The sequence below is a fragment of the Vanacampus margaritifer genome, chromosome 1 (assembly GCF_051991255.1).
Source record: "Vanacampus margaritifer isolate UIUO_Vmar chromosome 1, RoL_Vmar_1.0, whole genome shotgun sequence".
Classification (NCBI taxonomy): Eukaryota; Metazoa; Chordata; class Actinopteri; order Syngnathiformes; family Syngnathidae; genus Vanacampus; species Vanacampus margaritifer.
In genome coordinates this window covers 58043984-58060394 of record NC_135432.1, presented here as the reverse complement: position 1 = coordinate 58060394, position 16411 = coordinate 58043984, and the positions used below count along the sequence as shown (strand labels likewise).

At 41.2% G+C, this 16411-nt stretch overlaps 1 long non-coding RNA gene across 1 annotated transcript; it reads left to right on the top strand.

The window, feature by feature from the left end:
• Positions 1 to 7636: 7636 nt before the first annotated feature.
• On the top strand, positions 7637 to 15438 carry LOC144043502 (uncharacterized). Its single transcript, XR_013291116.1, has 2 exons — positions 7637 to 12893; positions 13636 to 15438. It is a non-coding gene; the product is annotated as an uncharacterized LOC144043502 (long non-coding RNA).
• Positions 15439 to 16411: the final 973 nt, after the last annotated feature.

Sequence of the window (16411 nt, the reverse complement as noted above, 5' to 3'; positions counted from 1 at the left end):
ACGTTTATTTGTTGCTAGGATGGCGTGAGAGTCCAACAGTCAAATATACGCGTTGGTAGGTTGGAATTAGCCGGGCAAATATTACCATGTACATAAAACTATTTCTGGGTGTCCCCTTAAATTGAGCACATAATTAACTCATTGGCTCCCAAAAACATAAAAATACATTCTATTTCAAATATTTTAGGCATCCCAAAGAGGTATTTATACGTTTTTTTAAGTTTTGTTTATGCTAGAGCATACAGAAGGCTTTAAAGCAGCCTCTGAACTCCAAAGAACAGTTGAAGAAATGGTAGTTATAGAGAGCAGAGCATAGAAAATGAACCAAGCCCTCAGTTACTCAGAATTCTAAATAGATTTGTGAATAATGTTGTAACATAGCTATATTGAAATGCAAATTGCTGCAAAACGGAAATAGATACAAATATACTTTTTTTTCCTGATGAAAGAAGAGATTTTAATCTTTCTTTTGGTAATTTTATGTTTTTATAACAATACAACAGAATATTCTGTGGGCCTTGCAAAATCAGTCAAAATCCAGTAAAACCGCCGGGAGTGAAGGGGATTGCTTCTGTGAAAATGGCTGGGAGTGAATGAGTTAAGTTCCATGCATGTGCATCCCACGTAGAAGGGAGACGGATCACCCCATTGATTCAAACATTCCTTTCGTATAACAATATACTAATGACTCATTCATTTGGGGTTAGTTTTCAACAGCCAAGTTGGTACTCAATTTGAGTGAGCACCGATTGATGACCGGCCCTAATATAACCTCTTTTTTTTTCTTCAATAGTGTGCCCCTAGTGAAAATTCTACAAACCACTACTTTATCTACCTACGTACCTGCCTGCCTGCCTACCTACCTACCTACCTACATGCCTACCTAAGCACCTGAAATATTAGAAAAAGAAAAGTTGCAAAAACACAAAACAAACACTATTATTAATTAGATTATGAAAGATTCTGTAAAGTAAACTCAGCTATAAAACCCCATCCTCCGCCGGAGCATATTTAGTATTTAACAAGGGCTTAGCTATTTGACAAACACTGAAGTATGCTGCTACCTCTAAACATCACAGCCATAAATAAAAAGTATGAAAATCCATCTTGAGCCAGCAGCCAATGTGACAAAACAAGCTGGTGTGGCCTTCACTTTAATACACAATCTGGGAAGAGTGACAGAATTTTGAAAGGCAAAGTCACAGTCAGACCTTGGAATATGTTATGCCGCGCTTGCAACAGCGAGCGTGTATATTGGTGTGGACAGAGCGGGGGAGCATGGCCCTGCGTTTGCGAACGTCCCCGGTGGCCCGAGAGTGTGCATGCCTGATCAGTCGGCGGCCCGATGAGCTCGCCGATGACTGATGAGTTGGCAGTGGACCTTGGAGGTTTGGGTGATAGCCTTTCAGTGTGTGATTCACGGGGAGCGCCCTGTGCACTGACACCCCCGAGCGCCGTGATTGAGTTCGCAATCCCGCACCATTCCTCCCAAGTATATATGGCGCCCCAAATAAATGAATGGCAGAATTATGGGCCTGCTGCAATACAGTAGCCCTGACAGTCTGGACTGGATGAGATCATCTTTTCCTTATATATATATATTTTTTTATTCCAAATGTATTTTGTGGTGTTGAAAACATCTGCACAATTGTGACTTTAGCTTAGTTAGTTCGATATGGTCAACAATTGACTTCTACAAAGTATATTTGTGGTCATGTCCACATTAAGTCAAGACATCATAACAACTTTCAAGTACTATACTAATAATATTTAGCGCACTTACACTACACTGTCGCTTTTCTTCAGAAACTAAATGGGCCACAATGTGTTTGCTTTTGTTGGTTGTGTTACATTTTGTAGCTCTATCTCAACGGTATTGCTTCATATTCCTCTTCAGTCTTTTTGGTGAAATGGTAAAACTGTCCGGCTCTGTTGCTAATGCTGGTTAGCCATGCTACAATTAGCCACAGCTTTTCCGGTGACACAATTTTGCATGCGCGTCGTCCCAAAAGGCGGACCAAAGTGACATCTGCGGGAGTCTACTGTGGCACTTTTAAGAGAAAAGCAAAGCTTCAAAAAATAAACAGTAACATTGATTAGTAAAGTATTTGTTGACAATTTTGGGTTGGGTTGTGGCTAATCAGCCAATCTTGATAAGTATTTTTATTTGAAATGCAACCTGTCAAATTGGCTGGTAGGAGTGGTTTGGTCACCCACCACAGTTGATTGAAATTCACCCGCAGCTGGTGGGTTGGCATCATTTTTATCACCAGACAAAAACGTATCCAGTCGAATATACATAGATGAAGTTGCAAACTTTGTTGTTGCTATCAGTAGGCTTGCATGCGGCCAGAAATTTATTTAGTGGCATTATTTACAGAGGTGAGGCCAATATTAATAGAAGGTCCGTCAATCCTTCAACGCCAAACGCCCATATTTTGTTGACAATCATCGATTCACGAGAAACTAAGCATTGCTGGAGGTGGGTTTTCGTTAGTCAGTGTAATAGTCAAAACCCGCCAGTACTAACGGAAAGAATGCTCATTTTGCTAGCGAATGATGGAAATATTGACGGATGTACACTTCGAATAACAAAAACTTTGACGGATGTCCATTTTGCAGAGGTGTGACAAAAGACGGATTGACGATTACAATGTGGTTTGGTTTGAAAAATCAACGGTTTGACGATGGAGGAAAGATGTCATAACTGTTCACGACTGATGACTCATGAATGCTCAGAATTTATTAACGAGCCCATTTCTGCATTTTCATCAGCGGAGACCCTCCTTTTCCAGCAGTCTTTGTTTGCTATTTTGGTGTCTACTGGGTTCAAATAATAGCATCAAAACCACTAGAGTATGTTTTGTGTGAACACAGTTAAAGTATTGCTTCTCAGATGTTATGGTTGGATGTTGATTAGGATAGTATAAGCTGAAAGAAATGCAAGGAATCAGATATCCTCACATCCAAATCAGAAGATCTGTGTCGTAAACCCTCCTTAATTGATGCAGAGTCCTAATCTGCCCTTTGTTTTTCTCTGATTTCCTGACTGCTGACCTAAGTGCAGTAGGATGATGTCAGCACCTTCATTATCAATCACCCTCTAACTCCTCCTCTTAAGTTGAGTAATTGTACAGTCCCTGAATCATTGTTCTTTGACTGTCTCCTCCGAGTCTCATCCACAGACTTCTGGCGGAGCATTTGCTGTCATGTAAAAAGAGGATTTGCACAAATAAGTCTGTAATCTCTACGAGCCAGCCACAGGGGTGACGTAATTGTTTCTGTGAGTGAATAAGCAAGCAATATGGAGGTGAGTCATTTCTCAGCAAGAATAGGGTCTAAGCCAAAGACTTTAAGCAGATAAGCTTGTTTGGACTAATGAAGGGACAGATTCAAAGATGTCATCAGAGATTTATAACAGGACTCAGGGAGGAAGGGCAAATACTTGCATAAAACCATTAAAGTCAATAAAGAAATGAGAAAATTGACATCATTCATGTTCTGGTGAATCATATTTAAGGTGCTCTGGAAATTGTAATCTACAACGGCATATTAGTAACAGAATAAAATATGACAACAAGAGTAACGTCTATGCATTTTTTTCTTGGAACATGCATGTTCTTATCTAAGTCACGAATAGCTTTTTTTTTGTGTGTGTACCATAATTGTAATATTTCTTGAGTCCACAATAATACACTGCTTCAATTGCATGCACATGAAAGCAATCCAGGGGGGGGACAGCAGGACCATCCTGCTTACATGACACCATAGCTGCCACGTTAGTATCAAAGCAGTGCTATCAGCTCAGGGACATTTGTTTTCCACCAGTAAACCCTTATTGAGGGTGAAATTAGTTGTGCTTGAAATGACGCTGCTGCTTGGGACAGAGATGCAAATCGTAAAAGAAAAAAATGATGTTCAGTGTGAGAGCTGTTGGTCTTATCAGTCCCCCGAAATGGTCCTCTAATTGGGGACATGTTTGGATGAAACGTGTAGAAATTGGTGGTAATTGCTTTTGTATGCATGGAAATGCAAATTTTCCTCTATAATGGCTATCAAGAGAAACACTCAAACAAGTTCAGTGGGTTACTCTATCATGGGTGAGATAACAATAAATAAAGCCGAGCCATGTGCGCAGTCCTAATATAAAGCGAATGCAAATTTGAAATAGAACTGGTCTATCTCAGCCGTTGGAGTGTCTCTTTTGTAATTACGGACTAAAAAAAACTGCACCGACGGCCTACCCTTGCCATGTTTTTTCTCCTCGGCGAATTGAACGCTGACATGAAAAGCGGCATCAGGAGCGCTTTTCCGAGGCAATGCACACACTTCAGATGCTGACTGCTTGTGATAACTCCTGGGTTCAGCATCCCATAGGCAGAGCTTTGGAATAATCCATTCTCCATACAGATTTCGCACACGGAAGCCGCTTTATCCCATTATCGCAGGCGTTATACAAATGTATACCGCTGTAATCCAAACACTTAGAGCGTGTTGCTTTTGGAGAGAGCCGCGTTGTTTCCGACAAACAGCTTGTGATCTGCGGCAACCCTGCGACAAATCAATACAAACGCAGTAGGTAGGCCATCCTTCACAGGAAAGTTTGTTCGGGGGCGTGCATATGTAAAAATGAGTGCTCCCAATGAACAATTTTCTGAGGGAGCCGTGTGTTGGGAACTGGGGGTGTCAACCGAATGGGGGTGTTTAACATATCCAAGGTCTCCAGCAGAGACGCACAGAGGCAAACGCAGGTCACGGGGGGATGCTGGTAGCTCTGTGAACTCAGCAGGTGGTCGAGCACAAGATGCGATAACAAGATGTTCTCAAGACAACAGTAGAGGAGCCGCTCTGTGTCTTATGTAGCAAAATAGCACAGCAGACAGCAGAGGTCTGAATGTGATGAGGTAGAAAGCCCTCCCCTCAACTGTAGACATTCCGGATTATGCGACCCAAGAAATCAAACAGCATCTCTGCTTTGAAGAAGGGAGATAATGCAGAAGATTACAATGTTACTTTAATTGCTGCATACTAAAAAAATGATCTCAAAGACGGAGCTTGCCATCTAATGGTTGCTATCTATGCTTCAGTGGAGACATTGCACTGGCAGATGTGCGCTCTCTGCCACCACTTTAATTGACATCTGTGTGTAAGAAAATGACGGAAGCACCAGTTGCAGCTATGTTTTCTATAAAAATATTTACCAGATACAAATGCACAACTACAGTGAAACAGTGAATAATTCTGCGAGAACAGTATTAATTGCAGCGTCCATTCGTCTCTTAGGTTTGTTTGTCTCCCCATCGGCGCTTCTTGGTTTCGTCTCGTCCGACCAAATAAAGGTCGGTTGCAAACGTATCGGCGGGAGCGGTGCAAAACGTTTACTCCAGAGTTTGTGAACTCACAAATACCGCGAGAGTTAAGCTTACTGGCAAGGTTAGCGGATTCCGCCAGCTCCATTATTTTGTCAAATTTTTGATGTAATCTGCAAAACCCTCTACACAAGCCACTGGATTCCAGCGAGTTAATCCAAAAGCATCCTCTTAAGAATCCAAATTTAACGAATAAAGGTCTCACCTACAGTTGTGAGAGATTTAAGGCTTAACTGTAACAGGACAAAGACATCACAAATGAAACACGCCATGTCTGTGCTACACATCAGAAGGACCTGCCTGTTATCTACTGCTATGCTTCTGATGTGTTTTTCCAGAAACTGGGACAAAGTGAGAGTCGGCCTGTCAGGTCCGTCAATATTATTGACTACTAAGTAGGTGCTATGTCAATTGTTGGTATGGCAATGGCAGACTTGCTATTCCCTTCATAAGCACCATTTTATCAGCTGAGATGTGAAAATATGCTTCAAGCCAACCATGACGCTAACGAGGACAAGCACTACAGATGAATGGATGGTATCGATGGATATATTCAATGTTATGTATAATGTTAATAGTGAAAATATTTGTGTTTTTACCAACATACGGTATACTGTAGATGTAGGTCATTCTGTGCTTTTTGTGATTGTTTGGTTGCTGACATTGGTTCCAGTATCAACACATTCAAGCAGCATTCTGTTCTTTGGTCATAGTAACACAAATTTGGGGACTCCTTTAAGAGGACAAAGAATAACCTGTACAATATTACAAACCAATGTACGAAACCACGATAGTTGATATACTCGGGAAAGTCTTATTACCGCTCAGTTGTCTACTAAATTAATAAACATTAACCGTAGAAGGCCTTTTTAGATATACCACGTCTCTGCAGAAAAATCTCATCATAGAACTACTCATGGAATACATTCTAAAAAAGCAGTTAAAGAAAACAACGCACTAAATTAACTTCTACCTTCAACTTAGATTAAGTACAGCCACCATAACTAATCAGATTTCCACGACGGGGAGGATTCATCGAGATTTACTGTGGGCTCCTCTCCATTTGTAGTTAATGAGTGTCTTCCACAGCTTCCTCACAGCTATTTCATACCTCGGGGATTTGAATAATTCCCATTGATGGTTTTGAAATTTCAAATGAGACGAGATTAATAAAAAAAAAAGCTTGATGAGGATAAAGCCGAGGATGAGGATGTCCCAAGTCATGAAGAGGGTGAGTGATTTCAAGTCGGATCATGTTGATGGCACGTGACAAACATTGTAATGACATTGAGAGTTCAAAGTGTGGCACCTTTCTTGCAGAAAGGCTCGTTTCGACACATAACAATGATTTATAATTAAAAGAAAATGATATCAAACCTTTTTTTTTTATCTCCTCAGTTTACTACAGTTCACAAAAGGGACATTAGTTTGTCTGAAAAGCAGATGGCTGTAGAAGCTTTTCCATAAAACATCTGAAGCAAATCAAAGTTAACAGAAACCGATATAAAACTCCAAATAAGTTTTGCTTGGATGCGTTTCTTTTAGTTCTCGACAAGGTTCAGAGTGTCCAGAAACAAGCATTGTCCTTCTACCCACATCCATTCATTCATCATGGACGTGTCAATTTCATTACACACAACAGGGTGGCTGAAAAGTGTGAAAGTGGAGTGTGCTAGCACTACGCCATGTGGGCATTGGTATTTAAGTTCCCTGGTATAAATCATTCCCATCAATTCAGTTACTGATGAAGCATGAATACATATAGCGAATTCTGCTCAGACATGATTTATTTTAATTGTCACACAGGGACTCGCTATTACGCCACTGTAGAACGGGTCAGTGCATTAGAAAATTAAAGCACAGACTCTAATTTGAAATCTATTTGTACATTCTTGCCTGTGGGATAAAGATGTGCTGAGCGCATGGGAAAAAAAGCTCTCCAAGTCACTTGGGTGCTACCGCACTCTGTCTATGGGAACCAGAATGGAGCCGCAGCAAAGGCAGGTCTTGCATGAATGAAGGTACCTAGTAGGCCTACGGTGCGTCTGGGGTGCTGTAACAGGGTTGTGAGGTCAGTGACTGTGTGGCAAGCAGGAGGATACTTATACTCTGGATTTCATAGGTACTATTTCCATGGATCATTTAATGTGTTCCCTCATCAGCTTTTGGGTAGATATCAGGGGAAGCTGTGGTCTGCCAGTAATTCTTGGGATGCACGCCATTAAAGATGCCAGGCGTCTATGTACACCACTCTGGGGGGTAAAGGAATATAAGAGTTTGTGTTGAGTGGGGGTGAAATACAGGATGTGTGTGATGCACGTGGGCGTGTTAGGAATGGAAGGTTGCCAACAAAGGATGCTAATTGCAGGGGGAGATGCAGAACCGTGATAAGATCAAAGTAGGTTATAAACCACATTTGTTTGAGACCGTGGCGGAAAAGTACAAAACAGGAGAAGCCACCCAGTGACCTGCGGATGAAGATCGGCCAATGAGAAGCAAGCTAAAGTTAAACTGCAGAAAACACATAGCCAATAGAATAATGCCAGGATGCCTTTGTTTCTGTGTCATTTAAATATTGTGTAGTATAACTATTCACTGGGGCAACTCGGAGAAGACTACGTCTGCTGTTTGAGACAGAGGCGTATAGAATTGTATTGATAGGGACCCGGGACCCCAGCTGTGATGTATTAGATTTGAGTGTTAGGAATAAATCCACTCGTGTGTGAAAATGCCGGCTTCCTGATACCTTTCTATTGCAGAACGAGCATGCTATTGTTGGATGGGTGATAGTTTGGTAAGGTCACAAATTGGAGTCAGATTATTAACTTAAATTTATATTAATATAGAAATAAATTCCAACAATTATGGTGACGCCGACGTGATGCAAGAGAGGTAAAAAAGAAGTCTGGGACTTCGAGAAAACCACAAGAGTCTGGGACTCGAGGATCTGGGATCCAAGTCCACACCAGGTGACGACCTGAAAAAGCCACACGTCCGATCGGCTTTCCTCTTGGGCCCATACTCAAACAAGGTGAGCAGATTCCTTTTGTTTAAATTCTGCACATTGGCAACGCTAAATTATGAGAGGAAGGAATGTGGGACGTGTTAGTAGGGTATAAAATCTGGGATTTACCTACTCGAATAAGTTTGGAACTGTTCGTGGTTTGATACGGTTTAAAATCTGGGATTTACGTATAAAGTGTGGACATTAGTAGGGTATAAAATCTGGGATTTACCTACTAGAATAGGTCGCAACTATTCGTGGTTAGATACGGTGTAAAATCTGGGATTTACGTATCGATACGGTTTAAAATCTGGGATTTACGTATCAGTGTGGAAGCGGTGTGAATGTAAAAACTAAAATTAAACTGCAAGAGAAGTGATTAGGACACGTGCGAGTGGATTTAAGGATGGCGGAGAAGAGAAAGTGTGATGAGGGTCTCGGGTCCCCTGAAGTCTGGTCGGAGATTAATGGTCATTACGCTAAGCTGGAATCACAGTTGATTAGTGGAATAGAAAGTAAGAGAATTAAGAAGGAAAGAGAACGGTGTCAGAAGTTGTTTTGGAAATTAAAGAAGGATGAATTGTTTCGCGGAGAACCTGGAACGTGGGATATGTCGAAGTTAGCGCGGCAGTTACAGGAAAAGGAGAGCAGAATGTTGGCAAATATTCAAGATATGGAGGAGGAACAGAGCCGAGTTGGATGGCGAAAGCGTCATAAACTCAGAAAAGAAGTTAAAAATGTAGAGAATGATAGACGGGGCATTCACCAATTGGCGACTATTGCGACTGCGCTGGCAGCGATAAGAGAGGAAAAGAAAGAGGAAAAGAAAGAGGAAAAGAAAGAGGAAAAGAGAGAGGAGGAAGTGATTGATAAGGGAGAAAAGGCGGAATGTTTTAGAGGCGTTTATCCACAGTTGCCGAGCTCGGGACAGTATGTATTTGTATATTTTGTATCCGACGGCGTCAGTGATGGCCCCCGTAGTTACTTTGGGGGGCAGAATGGTTTTAGATGTGGAAGATGACGGGTCACGGATGACGCCAGCAACAATACAGTTGATCGAACAGGCTGTGAATAATGAGAGGAAAAGGCTGCGGGGGAGTGAGTCACCCGTGCGCACGTCAGGGGCGGTGTTAGCAGGAGAAGGGGGCACCACTAGTGCAGGGGATAAGAGGACTCCGAAGCTGATAAGGGAGGAGGCACAGGGGAAGTTGTTTGATGGACAGAAGGTGCAGACTGAGGAAAGAGGGATGTTAGAGAAAATGGTGACAGGGACACAGAGACGGGGGCAGGCAACGCCCAGCAACGCGGATCACCGCGAGGGGGAAGTGGAGAGTGATGAGAAAAGTGCAGAAGTTAAGTGAATGGAAGTGTAAGTTTGTTTAAGACAGTGATTTTTAAGTGTGTGAAAAAAAGGGTGAAAAAGAATGGTAAGCAGGAAATCTGCATATTTTGAAAGGATGGGGGCCGTGAGCTGCTGTTTTAAGAAGATGGTGATTTGTACTGTTGTCTGTTAAAATTAAATTAAACTAAATAAAAAGGAAAGGGGGTGTGATAAGTTTAGTCCTCTCTCCCATTGTCTCCATTTGGGAGACTTGTAGTCTGTTGTGTGTGTGAATAACAGGGGTCGTCTAAGGCTAAATCAAATTGTTCCTGTTATGCGGAAGGACATAGAGGTCTAGGTGTGAACTACAGGCCACTCTCATATTATTTTTAAAATCAGATCTGTGTAATATAGTTGAATAAGTAATAAAACCAAATTTTAATTGAAATAGACTTTTCATTTTTGATTTTTATATTTCCCCTGCATCTCTGATAACTTATCCGTAGGTGTGAAAATGATTTAACCTTTGTCTTTATCTGAGTCCCATTCTAGAAGTCTGGAAAGGACTTCCATCCAAGTGGCCAGGGTGACTAACAGCTGTCACATGTTTCTTAAATTTGAGGTAACACGTAATGAAGATGTCTATGGTAGACATATGCGTAAATATAGTACTACTACTTGCTATAGTGTAGTGATCAAATTCAAATAAAACCACAAAATGAATAAATTAGGGGTTTGGAAAACAAAATATTTTGGGGGAATTTTTTATTTTATTTTGTCTTGGAAATTGAATGACAACAAGCAGTGTTCTCTTGCTATGATCTCATCTCCCTCTGTCTGTTCCGAGTGTATAAATGTTTCAGGCAGGTTCAATCTTTGACTGAAAGGTGTTTCACTTGGGTGACTCAACCGAAAAGTGCTGGAAATGGAATGAACAGCATTCTCCTGCTATGCTTGATGTTCAGAGTGGAAGGCGAACTGAACAATGGTCACTTTCGGGGGGGGGAAGTGACCACACGGACTGCAAAAAGGATGGTACACTGTAAATCCGCTCGTCCTGTGACTGTTCAATGACTCTTATGCATTGTTTGAGCATAATGTCCAGCAACTTTTTGAGCAGACAGGATAACCATCGATTCTGTCATGATGAACTTTTCCTGAGAACTCCAGTACACAAAGCCCAGTGCCCGCTTTGAACTTTGCCCTGCATAAACTGCTATCGACAAGGACAGGAAGGAATATGAACTACAGTTGTGGACTCAAAGTTCTGGAATCATCTGAGTGTGGTGCCTGAGGTCGTATGTTGTATTCTGTTTGTAGACATTTGCACTCTGTACTATGTCAGAAAGGAAATGTGATCTATAGCAACGCAGTTTCGGAAATTGAGAACAGCTTATGTGAATTAGGGTAGTATAAAATTTAGTCTAATCTTTAAATACTATATTTTCCGTTGTTTGATGCTTGTTGAATTTGGCCTTCTATTATTTTCCCATTTCTCTTTTATAACTTTGGCTTCTCAGAGTGGACTCAGATATGGAACACTTATGGCGAATTTGCTGGTTAAATTTTTAATTTTTGATTTAGGTTGCAGCACTGATTTTTGATTGGGTCATGATCTGCAAAGTTCCCTGCTGTGTTTTTACAAAGCCCCCACTACTCTGTAGAAGAGGTGAGGTTAGTTAGCATTTTAAGAATACTTTTTGGTTGGTGTAAAGTAGGGATTTTGTTTTGTTTTTCTGATTATAACTCATTTCTTTTATTAGTTGAGATGGCAGATATTTGGAAGATTCGTGACCTGCAATAGATTAATGGGGTTATTTTAAATCTTTTTTTCATCTCTTCCTGACCCTAAAAGTCCTCCGCTGCAGTATCTTAATTTACATCTTCTTAAGTTGGTTGTTTTTCTAATCTACAGGATTCAAATTTACATTACAAACTCTTGCCTCAAAGGCTTTTGTTTTTATGGCTCCTGGCTAGCTCAGCTGGAGATCTTTTTATAGTTCTGGTGTTGGCCAAATTGTCACAATTTGGTTGTTTTTTAATCTACAGGACACAAGGTGTCTGTTTTTCCTCTTTGAAGCAGCAATTTGGAAGCGGCTGCCGTTTTCACATTCAGGTCTGAAATGATCAAAATTGATCTTTATCAGATGGGGGAATGACTGGTCTGTCTGTGTATGGTTGAAAAGGAAGTCTGATGTGAGAATGACTGGTCTGTCTGTGTATGGTTGAAAGGAAGTCTGATGTGAGAATGAAGTTAGGTGTGAGGAATTTACAGGCAGCGAATGAAGAGGATGGGAGTTGGAAAAATAAGTTCTACAAAGATGACAAAAGACGACCCTTATAGCAGAAATACGGTAAGTATGTTCCATCTCAGAAACAATTGAAAAGTATAATTTCTAGAGCCCATGGAATATGCCATTTAGGTGTGGAAGGAACATTGACACACCTGGGTGACATTTTTTCATGAGACAAGTTGTTAAAAATGAACTGCAGTGTTTATTTAAGGTATAAGTATAAATCTCTTCTCAGACTGTTCATGGCCCGGCCGGACATGAATAGTTCTGAGTTAAGATGATGTTGTTTTTAAATGATTTACACTGCTATAATAAGAAACCAGCGTTAAAAATACAGAAATTTGATGTACGACAAAGAGCAACATTATGCTCAAGCATTGGAGCTGTGGATTGAGACCACAGGTAAACACCCAGGCAGCTACCCTGAAGCTGAGATGATGTTCAGGACGGCGATGCTGAACGGCCTCCCAAATGAGGTGCAAGCGATTATGAGAATTGACAAAAGGGGTACCATTACTCACAGTTGCGCCCGGCCCCAGACTTTGTGCCTGCCAATGGTGAGCTTAAAGATTGACTGCCCGGACGGGCAGGTCAAGAGAGGGAATGTGTCGATGGCGAGAATTGGATCAAAATCGGACTCGGAAGTGTCGGAACAAAAACGACGACGATGCAAATGTTTAACTTTATTGACTATTTTGTTTGCAGGCTTGTGCTTTGTGTGGACTATGTTAGCGTTTGAACATATGGTGCGGGATGATAGAAGTGATGGAACGAAAGGAGAACGAGTGATGGTGTATCATTCCTGTAATGGAACGGTATGGTATGAAGCAGAGCAAGATGGTGGTAAGACGCTGACACAGACACAACAACTACTGTTAAATCTGAAGTGTAAACAACCGACACAGGTGAACACTTGGGTGACAATTTTCAACTGGACTCAACAATGGCTTGATTTGTTAGATAAATTGGACAATTATCAACCACAGTACCAGGACTGGTCCTTGGTACGCCCACAGGAACATAGAAGGAGAAGAGAGGTAAAGTCAAAAAATAAGGGGGAGAAAAAGGGCTACCAGAATTGGATGATAGGCTGGGCATATAATAATTCGGTGAGAATAACAGTGGCCCCTAATACGAAGACCCAAGTAAATATACCAATAAAGGCACTGAGAGGGTTTCGGGAAGCGTGGTATACACCAGTGAAGGCAGTCATGTCATTAGTAACTGGAGACATGTTCCCTGGTTACTGGTGGTATATGACAGCACATGTGACAATGTGGGGATGGGATTCCGTGGTTACCACACAGGCGGGTGATTATTGGACACCATCAAAGAATAAAATTGCTAAGTATTTCCATAATAAGATTCTCCTGAGAAAAGAAGGGGAGATATTGAAATTAACAATTGCAATGGGTAATAAGTCAATTGCGCCACCACACCAAGAAGTGTTAGTGCTAAACACATCATGTTGGGGGTTTAAGTTGTGGGCATATTCGTCTGGAAAAGATCCATATTTTCCAATTATCATTTGTGAGAATGGGACTATGATAAAAGGGGAAGCACCGGTAGTAAATAATTATACCCGTCGAACGGGTACCACGGCCAAAACAATGACGACAGTAGATGACTGGTTTATGAGTCACACAGGTATTTCTATGGTCACTAATAATTGGCTCCTGATGGCTGAACAGGCCGCTAAGAATACTAACGAGGATTGTTTGGTATGTTTAGGTGCAAGACCAGTTTTGAAAATTATGGCAGCAACTGTTGTATCCAAAACCTGTCTCTTTGGTTTCCTGTATAACAAAACTCTCCAAGGAAAGTGCAGCCAATTGGATTCGGCCTTTCCACTGACAAATATGGAAAAGCAAAAGCCCATTTTTGACATCCATGTTGCACAACAAAATTTTACCTGCCTAAAGTTACATGGGAGTGGCCCTGGGATTGGAAACATCCAGGAGTCATGGTGTAATGAAAATGTGTCTTTGCCAGCAGGAATACCTCTCGCTCGTGCTGATGTTTGGCTGTGGTGTGGAGAGAGAGTGTTGTACGATAGGCTTCCCCCCAATGCCTCAGGTAAGTGCGCCCTAGTAACGCTGATCATGCCAATAAGTGTGACAGCATTAGACATGGCTAGGATAAATTGGGAAGGAGTTAGACAGTGGGGAAGAATCCCCTTCCTTGGGAGGAAGAAAAGGGACATGCAAGAATGGTTGAATGCAGGAGACCCCACATACATAGATGCAATTGGAGTTCCGAGAGGGGTCCCTGATGAATACAAATTGGTGGATCAAGTGGCAGCAGGATGGGAGAGTATTTTTCTGTTTATTACAGTAAACAAAAATGTGGACCGGATTAATTATGTCCACTACAATGTCCAACGATTGGCGAACTTTACCACCTCGGCACTCCAGGCAGTGCACGAGCAATTAGCAGCCACGTCTCTTATGGCATTCCAAAATAGAATGAGTTTAGATATGGTGTTAGCTGAAAGAGGAGGAGTGTGTGGTATTTTTGGGGAGCAGTGTTGTACTCTGATCCCCAACAATACATCTCCTGATGGTCGCCTTACTAAGGCATTGGAGGGTCTGCGCACGCTAAGTAATAAAATGAAAGAGCATTCAGGCTATCATGGTGTTATGCGGATGTTGTTATATTCCATGTATCAGATCATTGACTGTTAAGACAATTGAACGCACGTTGGGGCCACTACAGCCGGGTGGTCAGTATATGATGATCCCTCAGAAGGACCCCCAGGAAGCGGAGACAGCGGTGGCCCTCCGGGAGTCCGGGATGTGAGTATGTGAAGTTAGCCTCAGGGATCTGAGGCCATGAGAAAGAATGAAATTTTATACTGATTTTCTACTAGAATGAAATTTTTTACTAATTTTTAGTTGTTTATTGATTTATAGCTCATGTTTAACAATAAAAAACAAGGTATTCGAGTGATGACCTCAGTCGTCTGAGGTCATGAGAGGGATTAAAGGAATATAAGAGTTTGTGTTGAGTGGGGGTGAAATACAGGATGTGTGTGATGCACGTGGGCGTGTTAGGAATGGAAGGTTGCCAACAAAGGATGCTAATTGCAGGGGGAGATGCAGAACCGTGATAAGATCAAAGTAGGTTATAAACCACATTTGTTTGAGACCGTGGCGGAAAAGTACAAAACAGGAGAAGCCACCCAGTGACCTGCGGATGAAGATCGGCCAATGAGAAGCAAGCTAAAGTTAAACTGCAGAAAACACATAGCCAATAGAATAATGCCAGGATGCCTTTGTTTCTGTGTCATTTAAATATTGTGTAGTATAACTATTCACTGGGGCAACTCGGAGAAGACTACGTCTGCTGTTTGAGACAGAGGCGTATAGAATTGTATTGATAGGGACCCGGGACCCCAGCTGTGATGTATTAGATTTGAGTGTTAGGAATAAATCCACTCGTGTGTGAAAATGCCGGCTTCCTGATACCTTTCTATTGCAGAACGAGCATGCTATTGTTGGATGGGTGATAGTTTGGTAAGGTCACAAATTGGAGTCAGATTATTAACTTAAATTTATATTAATATAGAAATAAATTCCAACAGGGGGTTGATGGGCATTCGACTGCATTTCCTCGATTGACCCATGATCTCTCTTTGAATGAGCTAAAGTGCTATTTCAATGCCAGTGTTGTATTGAGCAGAATAATGTTGGGAGTTTTTGCCATTGTGGAGGTCCGTGTGGCTCCCATAACTAACGTCATGTTGTTTTTCTTTGTGTTAAGACTGAAACAATAGCATCTGCCACCGAGTAATTCACTATTTTGCCTACATTATTTCAAAATGAGAGATGAAAACAAATTTGCAGGCTATAATGCATTGTTTTAGCCAATCAGACTCCTGACAGAGAACAACAACCCTTTCCAAAAAAAGTTTTTTTTTTTGATCAAATATATACATTGAATAATTTTATCTACATGTTTACAAATAAGAATGCTAAGTATCCGCTAAGTGTGTTTAAAAAAAATAACATTTTTTTTTGTCATAGCACACAAAATTGCCCATCACACAGTTTTAGAAGAACATTGTTTTACGTACCATGCTAACGCCGCCGTTCAGCCAGTTTGCCAAAAAGTCTGTCTTTAGTTAATACCTAAAAACGTCAGACAGGACATAAAAACTATCAACTAAAAATATTTGTTCTAAATACTCATATAATTATGAGAACATTTGCATTACGAAGCAGGTCCAGAACAATGGAGGACCTTAGTTAGCAAGATAGCGCTCTAACCTCATTTCAGCTACCACAACCTTAGACTGCATCTTTTCCAACAATATAATGTAACTCTTGCTTCCATTTAGGAAGATAATTTATTGATCCCAAAGGAAATTCTAGCAATTACCCTAGCCTCAATCACAACAAGCTATGGCTCCAGCTTCCATTTT